This window comes from Talpa occidentalis, unplaced genomic scaffold, assembly GCF_014898055.3.
Source record: "Talpa occidentalis isolate TD23 unplaced genomic scaffold, MPIMG_talOcc4v2.1 talOcc4.5, whole genome shotgun sequence".
Taxonomy (NCBI): Eukaryota; Metazoa; Chordata; class Mammalia; order Eulipotyphla; family Talpidae; genus Talpa; species Talpa occidentalis.
Genome location: NW_023604861.1, coordinates 121,218,650 through 121,233,766, shown reverse-complemented (window position 1 = coordinate 121,233,766; position 15,117 = coordinate 121,218,650). Strand labels below are relative to the sequence as shown.

The 15,117-nt window shown below is 39.8% G+C and overlaps 1 protein-coding gene across 1 annotated transcript in view; it reads left to right on the top strand.

The window, feature by feature from the left end:
* Positions 1-15,117, top strand: part of LTBP1 (latent transforming growth factor beta binding protein 1) — a 333,365-nt gene that overhangs the window by 60,332 nt on the left and 257,916 nt on the right.

Below are 15,117 nucleotides of genomic sequence, written 5' to 3'. Positions count from 1 at the left end.
GGGAGGAGGAGGGTAAATTTGGAGGAGCACAAGGGAAAACACCAAGTTGATACTACTTATTCCAATGACATCTGACAACAAAAATAAAATTGTTGCTCGAAAGGAGGGTCGGAGCGCCAGTGATAATTTTTAAACCAATAATACTCTTGAATTTAATATGGTTGGTAGTTATAAATGGACACAATTTTGTATCTGTTTTGAATGTCCTCTTATGTCATTATAATTTTTAATGCTATGTTAGACTCATTCCTTGCAATGACCACCTGTATCTTGGCAGCCTTCAAAGCACTGCAGATATATCAGGGCACCAAATAAAATATCTTTCCTAACCAAAATTGAAATCAAGCATATTTTTGGCTGACCAGTTCTAATCCCAGACTTGTCTAAATCATTGAGAAATTACACGTTATGTTTGTGGGGGGGCTAAAATAACATAGTGATAGACAATTAAATTGAGGGAGTGAATTAAATTATATTTTTCCCCATATTATTTTTCAGGAATCTGAGTTGGAATTTGATAACCATCAGTTTATTCTGTTACTGTCAAGCCTGGGGGTAATAATGGGTTTGGAAAGACAGGTTCCTTGGGCAAGGGGAAACTGATAATGGCTGTTTAAAGTTGAGGTTTTGTGTGTGATTTACATAGAACTGAAAAGAAGATCAGGGAGACTCTTAAATCCTGGAGGAGAGGGTAGGAAGCAAGGAGAGATCTGATAGGAGATCTAACGGGACAGATTTTAGATTCTAGAAGTGATTAGTGAAGGCCAGGTAGAATAGAAGGGGGCAGATGGTAAATATATACCCAATGGAATACTACGCAGCAATCAAAAATATAAACTCATGTCATTCGTGGCAACATGGATGGCGCTAGAAGGGATCATGCTCAGTGAAATAAGCCAGAAAGAAAAAGAAAAATACCAAATGGCTTCACTTATAGGAGGAATATAGGGGAACCAAATAAAGGATCAGGAAAAAATAACAATAATAATAATAAAAGAACAAAACTAGCAGGCAACCATAAATAAGAGACATTCTGTGGGGGGAAGGGTGGAAAAGGCTTCAGGGCAGGGGAGAGAAGAGCTCAAGGGACTATGATGAACTGGGTGAACTGGTGGTGGGAATTTTACGGGAATACACAATGATGTAAAAGATATAAATAAAAAAATTTAAAAAAATGAAGGGGACAGAGCCCACACAGGTTTTACCTCTTCATGGAAGATAATAAGCAAGGTTTCCTTGAAGGATCAACTTTGCATTTGCAATCTTGGGTACTGATTAAAGGAGGTGACAGTTGTGGTTTGTGAGGCTCTAAAGGCAGGAGGGAGCCTGTTGGGGGATAGTCACAGAGTACTGAGGGTGGGTGTGGGTGCAGAGGCTTGGAGCACTGCTCTGGGGCCTTTGCTCCTGAGAGTCATCCTTTCCTTGCTGCCCAGGAGCTCCCAGTGCAGGGGAGAGGATACATAGAGAGGATGTTTTACTGTGACAGAGGTAATAGTTTTGCAGTAGGTGCTCTGGAAATTGAAAGAAAAATTTACTATCTCCAAACCCAACAAAGTTAACTCATTTAAGGAACCTCCCTGTTTGAGCCCAAGAGTGATTGTGAGCTCTTTACCAGTGCACACTGCTTCCCACAGCTTATGCTCACCGTTTCCTCTGCGGCAGAGCAGGCCTGTTTCTCTACACCAGATGATTGTCAAAGACAGAGAGCTAATCTCCATTTTGTGTATTCCCTGTGACTAGGCTGGGTGGACATGTGGTAAATACCATTCATAATTTCATTTATTTTGCAATCAGAGTGAACACCTTTTTTTTTTTTTTTTAAAGATTTATTTATTTTATGCAAACAAGAACTGGAGTGCAGACTAGAGGTGCGGGGTTGGAGGGGTGAGAGGATTCACCAGACACAGAATGGGGAACAGAACAGGTAGTTGGACTGAAATACGCTGCGGAGGGGAGCAGTGGGAGAGACAGGAAAGGTCTGCTGTGCCATGTGGGTAGCTCCCTGGCTGGGGATGGATCTTTTGCTACAGTGGCTTCATAGTGCTGAGACTTAACCCCTTGCATGAGGCCCCAAGGGAACACCTCTTATGTGCCAAGTTTTATATTAAGGGGTCTGAGGGGATAAATGGACAGACAGGGTAGTTTCCCTTCACAAATTCAGCTTAGTGGGAGACACGGGTGCATGGGCACAGAGGTCATTAGAGTGCAGAGTGTTCAGTATACTGCTGGAAATGAGAACCAGCCACATCAGTTTGCATCTATTTGAATAGGTCAACTGGCCGAGGGTCATTTGGGAAAGAGTATGTTTAACTTTGGAAGAAGTGGCCCAAACTGTTTTCCAGTTGCTCTGCATCCTCACCAGCACTTAGCAGAGTGTTTTTCTTTGTGCCTTTCTTGTAAGGTCAGAGTAGTTGCTCATTGTGGTTTTAATGGGAATTTTCTTAAAGATTAATAACGGTGAGCATTGTTTTCATGTGCTTATTTGTCATCCTTTATCTCTTTGGGGAAGTGTCTGTTTGGATCTTTTGCCCCTGTTTTTCATTTAACTGTTTGCTTTCTTACTGTTGATAAGACTGCTTTTTAACAGACTTCCTTTTCAGGGAGCTGTTAGCTAGGTTTCCAGTGCATTTGGTATAAACTGTTTATAAAAAGTTTCAAAGAAGATGCGCTAGGAAGAGTTGCTAAGGAAAACTCAACTGGGCTTTGATCCTGATAGCGGCCACAGTGGTGAGGGTGAGATTTCATGTGTTCTTGGCGTCTTTGTGGTTTTGAAACAGAGGACTGAGAAAAGGGAGAGAGAAGAGAGCCAGGAGCCCAGGAGGGGTTTGATCTGCAGTCTAAAAAGGAGAACAGGGGTTCGTTCAGTGGCTGTTGGAAGCTGGAGGGTTAGAAATGCCACAGGGATGGTTAATTCTGATGAAAACAGCAGCTGGATGACAAGCAGGAGAGATGCCGCGGGCTGTTCAATGCTTGTTCTTTCCAGTCCGGCGTTGGATAAGGCATGTCCAGTGGGACTTCAATGAGGTCAACTGTTTTGTAACCCTGGAGTCATCTAAGCAGACGGTGAATGCTTTCAGGAGGGCTGAGGCTGCCTTAGTCTTATGCCTGAAGATGGGATGGATACTTGTTTTTTTTTTCCCTTGTTCTTTTTAAATTTTAGCGTTGTTAACATTGGCTTGCAACACTCTATGTGATTCAGAAGTACAGGATCCCCCACTTCAGATAGGTCACCACATCACACCTACCACCAGTATAAGTGTTTTTAACATCTGCATCGATATTTTTCTTCTTGTAAAATACCACTTTACTAATAATTTGGGCCTAGGTGAAAACTCCTGGTAAGGAATCTAAGGCTGAAACACTTCTTTCCCATCACCTGACTTCCAGGCTCTGTGATACTGGAAAAACCAGTCAGCCTTGTACTGGGATTTGAGGCTTTCAAGGCATCCGGACCCCCACCCCTACCCCCCACCCCAGTGTCTGCACACTTCTGTGTTGAAGTATCTTAATGGAGAATGGCTACATAGCTCTCCTCAGCCTCAAAGAGGTCTGTAATCTCCAAGTTGCTGTGAAGCACCATTCTAGAGGGTGTGCTTGGCAGATCCACTTCGGTGATGGCATAGCAAAACTCCCTGTCTCAGCTTGAAAACGTTATTGCAGGAAGTCCTGTGCCAGAGGAAGTTAGGAAGACTTTAAAGCAGTGGGACTGAGCCCAGGGTCTTTTCAGCTCTTGTGTAAGCAGCTTTGATTCTCTTCCTGGGGTAATTAATAATTAGCCAAGAAAAAAAATCTTTTCTGATTTATTCAAAGGAGGACCCCAGATAATGTGTGTTCCTGATTACGTACCTATAATTAGAAAAATCCTATATATTATTTAATAAATGAACCCATCTTATAGGGTGGGCCTCGTTTATGCACTGTACATTGCGCTATCCTTTGCTTAGGGAAGGACAGTGGAAAATAAGGCTTTGTGAAGAAAAGAGCCCAGTAAGTGGTAGGTGAAGCCCAGAGAGTGGTAGGAGAGCAGGGGTTGCAGGCTTGGCTGTGGATGGATGGATAGTACTTGGCAGACTGAATGGGGAGGAAATGCCCGGAGAAATGGGCTGAGCATGCTCTCTGTGGAGTGTTCCTACTGAGGCTGAACACAGCAGGTGAATTGATTTTGTGGGCAAGTTAATCTGGTAGTAGGGGGTCGGGGCTGTAGACAGGGAGCGGGGTGAGGGTCAGATGTTCTGTTGATTCATAGGCTTTATGTTCAGTTTTTAATTTTTTTTCAAATATTGAAATGTTCTTAGACCTTTTACATGGAATTGTTAAAGGGTAGAAATCTCATTTTGAAAGGACAAAGGGATAAGCCCTGAATAAGAGACGCAGTGATGTTACCTGGCATTTTGAAGTGGTGGATTTAGAGATTTGTTGTGATGATAATGAAAAAACAAAAGCAGCCAGGGATCCGGAAGCAGTTGAAGATTTGAGGCAGCAAGTGATTATGATGGAAAGAGATTTGAGCACTTAATACAAGGAGGTGTATGACTGCAATTGAGCCCATTCCTTAGAGGACTAGTCAGGTACTTGCAGGTAAGACAACCACCAAAGATGCTATTAGTATAGTAAACATCTTCCAGATTTCCCTGGAGGAGAGCCATATTGTTACTGTCTGCTAGTCGAGGAAAACAGGTAATTGGGTACAAGTGTAGTGCAGGTGCTTTGGTGTCCACTGCAGTGGACACCAAATATATCTGCTTATATTTACTTCTGCCTTAATTAGACAGTGAACTTTACTAAAAGTCAATATGCAGACTGGCCCTGCTGCCTTCTTGGGCTCGAAAGGCCAGGTCAGTGGCAGGGTTTGCAGTCCCAGGTATTTCAAGGGAGGAGTATGAGTATACATTACTTCAGAGAGGCGTATTTGTACCCGAGGAAGATGTAGATTCACAGATGATATGTTGAGTAGGCAATAAACTTTACAGTGCTTAGCAATGAGATGGGAATGGTCCCGACAATCTTTTGTATCACAGATGGCAACAGGAGTGAATGAAAGGACTTGCTGAATGTGGTGAGGAGTTTTTCTTGCAAGACAGGCATTTCAAAATTGCTGACTTTTTACATGCTACGTGGCCATGGGTGGTACTGTTGTCCTGCAGATATTTAAGAAATTAATCCATAAAATAGTATGTCCTTTCGAAGTACAGGGTGCAAAACCTTGTTCACCTGAGAGCTGGGAGGCACTGCCAGGGCGAGGCTGTGGGGAGGGAGCTGGATTGAAGAAGCCACCCAGTTTGCCACTTAACACCCATACTTTTGTTCACAATAAACCTGCGTTGTACAAGAGAAAGACATTAGGGTCAAGATGCAAGGTAAGGCTAAGCAGGGGCTGGGCTGCTACAGGAACTTCTGGTTTATTGAGCAGTATCAACAATAAATGGTTTTATTTTTTTCTAATGACCATTTTATAACCAGGCTTGGTTTAAATCTGATGTCTTGATTAAATGCCATGGTTTTTGTGTCATTTTCAGTTTTGAAATCCCACTCAAATAGCTGATTAAAGGAGAGTTGGGGCTAGAGTGGTGGAGGGAGAAAGTGGTGCTTGGTCTGTGCTTGCAGTCTACGAGGCTGGGGCAGGGAGGAGGGATGTGTGGGCAGGCACCCACTGATGATATCTGTGGCCAGCCACCTTTGGTAGGATCTCAGCAAGATAACTCAAAGTATCTTATAGTAATACAGCTGGCTAGGCTACAATAACATCAGTACTTCACTCATTCACATCACAATCCTGCAGGGCAGGCACTGCTCACCAGGCGGGCACTCTTCCCATTGTGCCCAAGTTGCTTTGATTTTGCAACCCTTCATTTCATAGTCTCATCTCCCAGCCTTGAAGGCAGGAGAAAGAGCTTGAAGACTCACATCTGCACTTATTGGGTAACAGCTTTTCTGAGCTGTAATTAACTTTCCATAAAATCTACCCAGTTAAAATGCACAGTTCATTAGTTTTAGTATATGGCAGAGTTGTCTCATACCCACTTTTGCTTGTACTTAGAAGTGGAACATTATTTTCATCTACTCAAGAGGAACTTGTTCACATGGTCCTACCTGAGCTTCAAGGAAGGCTGGGAAATGTAGTCCTCCTGAGTGCTAGGGAAGAACATCACAGTGTGGACACATGGGGTTGCCACCTTCTTACTTTTCTCTGATGTCCGCTTGACTCATGGAGGCCACTGCTCTTTGCCATCAGTTGACGTAAGTGCAGGCTATTCCCCTCACAGCTCTCATCTCCCTTCTGCCATGTTCCTTCTCATCTTTTTTCCTGCTCAGACAGGCATGGAGATTGGGGGCACAATTGCTCACTGCACTGCCCAAACAGATGTCTGACTGGGGGACAAATCCCAGATGCCAGGTGTTGTGAGAAATCCCCAATTCTACAAGTGGTTTAATGGAAATGTTCTCTTAACTGTTGGGAAAACACAATTCCCCATAAAATCAGTGACTCGGCACTCTTCTGTATTGCTTTCTTAGTCCTCACTTTAAAATCTGGGCCTGGAGTTTTGGGTGGCAGGTCTCGGTACCTAGATGAATCGGGAGTTTTCTTCTTTGGAAAAGGGAAGGATTTTCTTTATAATTCCACAAAATCATGAGTTCCCATGAAATAGTGGTTTAAATTATGAGTGTGTGTCTACCTTTTCTTTTTGGAACATCCACAAGGTGCTAGAATATTTAACCTATTTCAAAACTTCTTGGGTGACTGATATATTTTATTTCAGCATGTCAATGTAGTCTGAATCACCATGAAATATAGTTGACTCTAAAATACTTAAACATTTGAGTTAATACTAGATCGATGAATTTATTTGGAATAGCTTCAGATATACAGAAAAGTTGAAAGGACAATATAGAGTGCCTACATGCTATTCACCTAGTTTCTTCTGTTACTTCGTATGATATGTTACATTTGTCAAAGGGAAAAATTACCATTGGTATAATGGCAGTAACCAAACTACAAGTTTTATTCTCATTTCATCAGTTTATACACTTGATGTCCTTTTTCTGTTCCAGTATCCAGTCCAGGGTACAATTTTATACTATTTGTAATGGCTCCTTAATCTTTCATAGTATGACAGTGTTTAATTCTCCCCCCCTCCCCTTTTTTTTGGAAAGTATTTTATAGGATGTCTCTCAATTTGGGCTCAGTTACTGATGCTTTTTCAAGATTGGACTTCTCCGTGGGTTTTGCAAAGGTGAGGGACCTTTCTCATCACATAGGAGGTGGTATATGATGGGAACATGACTTACCACTTGGGATATCGACCTTGATTGGTAGTAGCTGCCACATTTCTTTCTGCTGTAAAATCTTTTCCCATTCCATGTTTTTTCTCTGGAAGCCAATCACTAAGTACCGTTAACATCTGAGGGGAAAAGGAATTAATTAAGCTTTACCTCTGGAAGGTGGACACATCATTTTGTATTATTTAGAATTCTTCTGTGAGGATTTGTCCTGTCGCCTTTATTTATTTAAACATATTTGTTACTTCGGACTCATTAATTCTACTCTTTAGGTTGTGTTATATGAACATTGTTTTAGTCAAAGAATCTTTTTGACCATTACTAGCTCTTTCAGTTTGATTCCTGGGTACAAGTAAGAAACTTAGGAATGCTCCTATCTTTGGTTTCCAGTTACTTTGGCCTGGATAAATTGGGACTTTTCCACTTGCTCAAAGTGGTAACTGTTAAATGAGAAGCATTTTATGATTTTCCTAAAGCTCTTGTAGACCATGGATACTTGTAAGGAAATATGTAGAAATTTGCCAATATTCGTGAAAGTAATAAGCATTTAGTAATTGAATTACACTCAGCATTAAAAACTGTTACTTCAAAGAGACTAATCCCTGCAAAGACCATTGATGAACATTCTTCAAGGTAATGAGAAGTCAACTACCCTGCCTCCTTTATTTTATAGATGAGAAACTAAAGTTTTCAAAGCTTAAATTATTTGCCTACACAAAGCCAGCTCTAATGACTCCTTTTCCCCCCATAGCTTCTAATCTTAGTTCTTTCCACTGAATCAAGCAGTTGATCATTCTGTTTCATTATTTTTTCCTTTTCAAAAAGGAATATTCTAGAAAATTTTCCACATATGGAATTACAGTTTGCTATATAGTGATAAATACGCAGAAGATTCATTGGGCGTGGACTGCTTGCATTAGCAGCATATTAAAAACACTTTATTGAAGTTCATACTCCTCAAGTTTTCAGACCAAAAAGCAATGCCTCATGTTCTTTGGTGATACTTTTGATTCCAGAAATTCTGTTTAACTGGTACTAATTCAATTGTTAATTTTAAAAATGTCAGTATAAATGTCTGAGGAGAAACAGCGTTTCCTTTTAGGCTCAGAAAGTAACATCACAGGCATATGATTGACATGATGGTGCTACAAGGACATGTGTGTGGTGGCACCGTGTTAATTTTGCCTGTAGTTTTTGCATATGTAGGTTGTCGACTTGCTTTCACAGCCATGCTCTTTCTCTGCCTCTTGGAATGATCCTTAGAAGTGCTTATTGTCAACTAAGTTTTTCAGGAGCAGAAGGATGATGTGAATTTCATTTTTAAAAGCATTAGGCAGTACAACCTTTAAGAAATATTGTGCATGTGCTCAGAAAAAGCTATACCATTATGTTGATGGATTTGCCCATTTCTGTCCTATTAAGTATAAAATGTGGCCATATATTTTGGATTCCAGGGTCTTTTCTGGTTTGTTGAGCACACTGGTAGTTGAGATGATGATTTAAATTAGTTTTAATGTACTTGGGTAACCAAGCGTACTGTGCTTTGAAGCTACTAGTGGAGAAAGAGAAGAGAGTTATTTCGGCTTCGCCAGTAATGAGACCCATAAATCAAAAGAATGAACGTGGAAACTTCAAGTGAGCCTTAGGATCTAATTTCAAACATCTGAAAGAAACTCCTTTTTTGGTTCAGACTTGCTAGGTCCACTGTGCCTGGTATGGTGGCTGAACTGAAGAATCTAGAAATGAAACAGGGAACTGCTATAGGACTTAATGTAGCTGGAGCAAACACTTAGTAGCTCTTGGCCTTTGGATTTGAGAGTCTTGTGGTCAGGAAGCCTGGGCCTAAAGGGGTGGAAATGTCCAGGGTTATATTCAGTTATGGGTGTACTTTTGTTCATATACCAAATCCATTTTCTTTCTTTCTTGCTTTCTTCATACAAGAGCTGGGACATAGGCCAGAGATGGTGGGGCGGACAGGGTGAGAGGATTCACCAGAGACAGAGTGGGGAGCAGAACAGGCAGACTGACTGAAACACACTGCTGAGGGAGCAGCGGGTGAGACAGGAGTGGTCTGCTTCGCCATGTGGGTTGCTCCCTGGCCAGCCGGGGATCGAACTCATGCTGCAGAGACTGAGGACTGCTTTATAGTGTGGTGCCTAACCCCTTGCGCCACCAGGGAGGCCCACCAAATCCATTTTCTAAGGAAATTATAATATAGCTCCATTCAGCACATGCTCATAGGGCTTTTGAAACAAACTGTGGGACAATGAATTTTGAGCACAAAAGTTTTTTGATGAATTCAAAGGGAAATGGTATGAATTTCTGAGAAGAAATCAGAACACATCCCTAAAAACCCCAGAGAATTATCTTCTAGATGTGGTATGTATCTGTGGCAAATGCAAAGGCAAACTTCTCCTAGACTACAGGTGACTGACTGGGCTTCCATTCTGTTCTTAAAAAAGAGAAAACAAGCAAGAGAAGTTTGAAATAAGAGATGCAAGTTCTTCTAGATGTTGGTTCAGGCAATGTCAGGAATTCTTTAGCGCTCCTCTTGTAAGCTGACTTTGGACCGTGCACATAGGCCTATTTTTAGATTGCAGACTCCATTTCACACCCACATACTTCACCCTTCTACTGTTCAAGTGCTAAAACCAGGGATTATTTATGTTTACATGTTGGTTCATGAGGGGATGAGAATTTAGGTTTCCAAAATTGTGTTAGAAGTACCTTGAGAGGAAATAAATGTGGAAAGGCCAAAGGACGATATTATGAATATTTTATGTTATGAATCTTTTACCTCTAAATTTCCTCCTTGGAAAACTCACTGGAATCTAAAAACACACGAAGGTATTTAACTCTGATATCTTTAGAAATACTGTTTTCATGGTGGGTTTCCTTGGATTTTTGTAATGTGTTGCTTTTGATTATTGGTACTAATTTAAGTCCCAGGTATAATGGCATTATTACTTTGCAATTCAAGTTAATATTTTAATTTTGGATTGCAAATAACTCTTGAGGAACATTTTTTTCCTTTTTTTCTATTTTTTAAATTATTTTTTCATTTTTTAATTTTATACATTTTTTTACATCATTTTTCATTTTTGTAGAATGTATGCATTTTCATCTTAGTTATAGTCCCCATACAATTCCCACCCCCGCCTTGTTTTGATCCTACAACCTCCCTGCCCCCCCGTAGTGTGTCTCTGGTTTATAGTTGCTTGTTGATTTTGATTTTTACTTAATTGTAATTAGTCTTTTTTCCTGGTCCCTTATTTAGGTTTTCTAAATTCCAGCTGTGTGTGAGACCTATCACTATCATCACTGCATGTGATAATCAAGTGTATAGAAACCCTAAAGACTCCACTAAAAAAAACTATTCAAAACAAATCAATACAGTAAATTCACAGGCTATAAAATCCATTTATAAAAATCTGTTCCATATCTATATGCAAACAACAATTATAGAAGAGAAAGAAATCAAGAAAACAATCGATTTTACTATCACATCAAAAGGAATTAAATATGCAAGGGTAAGCCTTAACAAAGGAGGTAAAGCATCTGTAAAATGAAACTAAATGGAGGAAATACAGAAATGAAAAAAACAGTCCCTGCTCATGAATTAGTAGAATTAACACTGTCAAAATGGCCGTTTTACCCAAAGCAATATACAGATTCAATAAAATCCCTATCAAAATTTCAACGGCACTCTTCAAAGAAAAATGACAAATTTTACTGAAATTTACACTAACATTCCTCAAATTAAAAATTAATGATTGAGGGCCTCCCAAGTGGTGCAGCGGTTGAGCGCTGGGTTGCGAAGCTGCCCGCAGCCTCTGCGGCGCCAGTTCGATCCCCGGCTGCTCCCCGGCCACCAGAGGAGGGTCCCACATGGCGCGCAGACCTCTCCTGCCGCCCGCTGCTCCCCTCAGCAGTGTACTTCGGTCCTTCTGCCTGCTCTGCTCCCCGCTCTGGCTCTGGTGAATTCTCTCACCCTCCCGCGCTTCTGACTGTACCCAGTGCTTGTATAAACAAAACAAACAAACAAACAAATAAATAAATAAATAAATAAAACATGCCTCTATAAAAAAAAAAAATTTTTAAAAATTAATGATTGAATTTGTACCAGTGAAACAGAATTTCTGGAATTGAAAGTATAGCCAGGGGCCTTCCTGGTGGGGCAGGGGTTAAAATCTCAGTGCTATCAAGCTAAAGGCAGCCACTGCAGCATGAGTTCAATCCCCTGCTAACCAGGTAACTGACCCATATGGCACAGCAGACCTCTCCTGCCTCGCCCACTGCTCCCCTCAGCAGTGTATTTCAGTAGATCCACCTGTTCTGCTTCCCATTCTCTCTGGTGAATCCTCTCACCCCCTGCACTTCTGGTTTACACTCCAATTCTTGCATACATAAATAAATAAATCTTAAAAAAATGTATAACCAAAGAACTTAAGGCACTGCTTTTCAGAGTTGAAAGCTCTAGCAGCATGAAATTCAATAAAAACATGCCCCTCCTCAGCTCTTTGTAGATGTTTGTGATCAGTCCTTTATCATTAGTGTTGTGTGCAAAAATTTTCTTCCAATTGGTGGGGTGTCTGTCTATTTTGGTTACTGTCTCTTTTGCTGTTACAGAAACTCTTTAATTTGATATAGTCTCAGCTGTTTATCTTTGCCTTCACTATCACTGCTTTGGGTTATGTGTCTTTAAAGATGTTACTGATGTGTGCCATGTAGTGTTTTGTCTATATTTTCTTTTATACATTTTATGGTTTCAGGTCTTATGTCTAGTTCTTTAATCCATTTTGAGTTGGTTTGTGTGCATGATGTGAGGTAGTAGTCAAGCTTCATTCTTTTGCATGTAGCGACCCAGTTCTCCCAACACCGTTTATTGAACAAACTTTCTTTGCTCCAATGCATAGTCTTTGCTCCTTTGTCAAAGATTAGTTGACCATAAATCTGTGGGATTATTTCTGGATTTTCTATATGGTTCCATTGGTCTATGTGCCTATTCTTGTTCCAATACCATGCTGTTTTGATTATTATGGCTTTGTGGTATAGTTTGAAGTCTGGGAGTGTGATACCTCCATTCTCTTCTTTTTTTTTTTTTTTACAGGAGAGCTTTGGCTATTTGGGGGTTTTGGTGGCTCCATATGAATTTCATCAATTTTTGTTCTATTTCTTTGAAGAATGTCACTGAAATTTTTTATTGGGATAGTTTTTTTAGTGGAGTCTTTAGGGTTTCTATATACTTGATTATCATATCCAGTGATGATAGTGATAAGGAGTTTACTTCTTGCCCAGTTTGGATTCCTTTTATATCTTGCTAACTGCTAAAGGTAGGATTTCCAACATATATATCCCAGTATTTCCAGTAGTGCAAATGGACATCATTATCTTGTACTTCCTCTTAGAGGACAAGTTTTCAGTTTTTCACCATTGGCTATGATGTTAGCTGTGGGTTTGTGATGTATAACCTTTATTAGTGTTGAGATCTGTTCCTTCTATGCCATTTTTCTTCAGGTTTTTATTATAAATGAATGTTCCACAAAACAAAGAGAAAAGTAGACTCAGTATGTTGTCCTTAAAAGGCACAATGAAGTATGTGTTACTTTGATACTGAATAAGATGGCAAGCATTGTGTTTATGACATAAGTCTCTCCCTGCATTGAAAGAATACACCGTATGTTCCATCAGCCTAAGGACAGGATAATATGACCAATTCACAGGAACGCAATAATGAAAGATGAGAATTTAAAATCAACTATCTCATATGGCAAAGTTTCTTCACAAGAAATAAAAAATGAAAATGCGGTTGCAATCTAAGTTTCCAAGTAGCTTGTTGGTTAGCCAAGCCAGAAAAACCATTCATTGATGATGTTAATGAAATCATGTTTCTTTTTTTTTTTTTTTTTTTTTAAATATTAAATTTTATTTTTATATTCCCCCATACAATTGCAAACGCCCCATTCTGACCCCAATCCTTCCCCTCCCGCCCCCCACCCCCCAAAAAGTGTCTCTGGTTCATAGTTTTTTTGTTGATTTTGATTTTCACTTTCTTATATTCATTTTCCTGGTCCCTTATTTAAGTTTTCTAGATTCCTGCTATGAGTGAGACCATCCGGTATTTTTCTTTTTCTTTTTGGCTTATTTCGCTGAGCATGATCCCTTCCAGTGCCATCCATGTTGCTGCAAATTGCATGTGTTTATCTTTTTTGAATGCTGAGTAATATTCCATGGTATATATGTACCACATCTTCTTGATCCAGTCATCTATTTTTGGGCATTTGGGTTGTTTCCAAAGCTTAGCTATTGTAAACAGTGCTGCTATAAACATAGGAGTGCAGGTGCTCTTTGGAATTGATGTTTCTGTGTCCTTTGGGTAAATACCTAGGAGTGGAATTGCTGGATCATATGGAAGCTCTATGTTTAGTAGGTCCAGAAATCTCCACACAGCTCTCCATAGTGGTTGGACCAGTTTGCACTCCCACCAACAGTGCACAAGATTTCCTTTTTCTCCACATCCTCGCCAACATTTGTTGTTGCTAGTTTTTTTAATATGTGCCATTCTCACTGGTGTGAGATGGTATCTCATGGTAGTTTTGATTTGCATTTCCCTGATTACAAGTGATGTTGAACATTTTTTCATATGTCTGTTGGCCATTTTCATTTCCTCTTCAGAGAAGTTTCTTTTTAGCTCTTCTGCCCATTTTTTGACTGGATTATTTTCTTTGTTGTTGCTGAGTCTCATCAGCTCTTTGCAGATTTTTGTGATCAGTCCTTTATCATTAGTGTTGGGTGCAAAAATGTTCTCCCAGTTGGTGGGGTTTCTCTTTGTTTTTGTTATTGTCTCTTTTGCTGTGCAGAAGCTCTTTAATTTGATGTAGTCCCAGCTGTTTATCTTTCTCTTCACTATCACTGCTTTGGGTGATGTGTCTGTAAAGATGTCTTTGATGTGCAAATCCCGTAGTGTTTCGCCTATATTTCCTTCTATGTATTTTATGGTTTCAGGTCTTATGTCTAGTTCTTTAATCCATTTTGAGTTGATTTTTGTGTATGGTGTGAGGTAGTGGTCAAGCTTCATTCTTTTGCATGTAGCGACCCAGTTTTCCCAGCACCATTTATTGAACAAACTTTCTTTGCTCCAATGCATAGTCTTTGCTCCTTTGTCAAAGATTAGTTGACCATAAATCTGTGGGTTTATTTCTGGATTTTCTATTCGATTCCATTGGTCTGTACGTCTGTTCTTGTTCCAATACCATGCAGTTTTGATGATTATGGCTTTGTAGTATAGTTTGAAGTCTGGGAGTGTGATGCCTCCATTTCCTTCTTTTTTTTTCAGGAGAGCTTTGGCTATTCGGGGTTTTTGGTGATTCCATATGAATTTCATCAATAATTGTTCTATTTCTTTGAAGAATGCCATTGAGATTTTGATTGGAATAGCATTGAATCTGTATATTGCTTTTGGTAGGATGGCCATTTTAATAATGTTTATTCTTCCAATCCATGAGCAGGGGATGTCTTTCCATTTCTTTGTGTCTTCTTCTATTTCTTTTAACAGTGTTTTATAGTTTTCTTTGTATAGGTCCTTTACCTCTTTTGTTAGATTTATTCCCAAATATTTGATTTTTTTTGTTTCGATAATAAAAGGGGTGGTTTTTTTGATTTCTTCTTCTTCAGATTTATTGTTTGTGTATAGGAAGGCTACTGACTTTTGCGTGTTGATTTTGTATCCTGCCACTTTACTGAATTGATTGATGAGTTGAATTAGTTTTTCTGTGGAGATTTTGGGGTTCTCTATGTATATTATCATATCATCTGCAAATAGTGATAGTTTGACTTCTT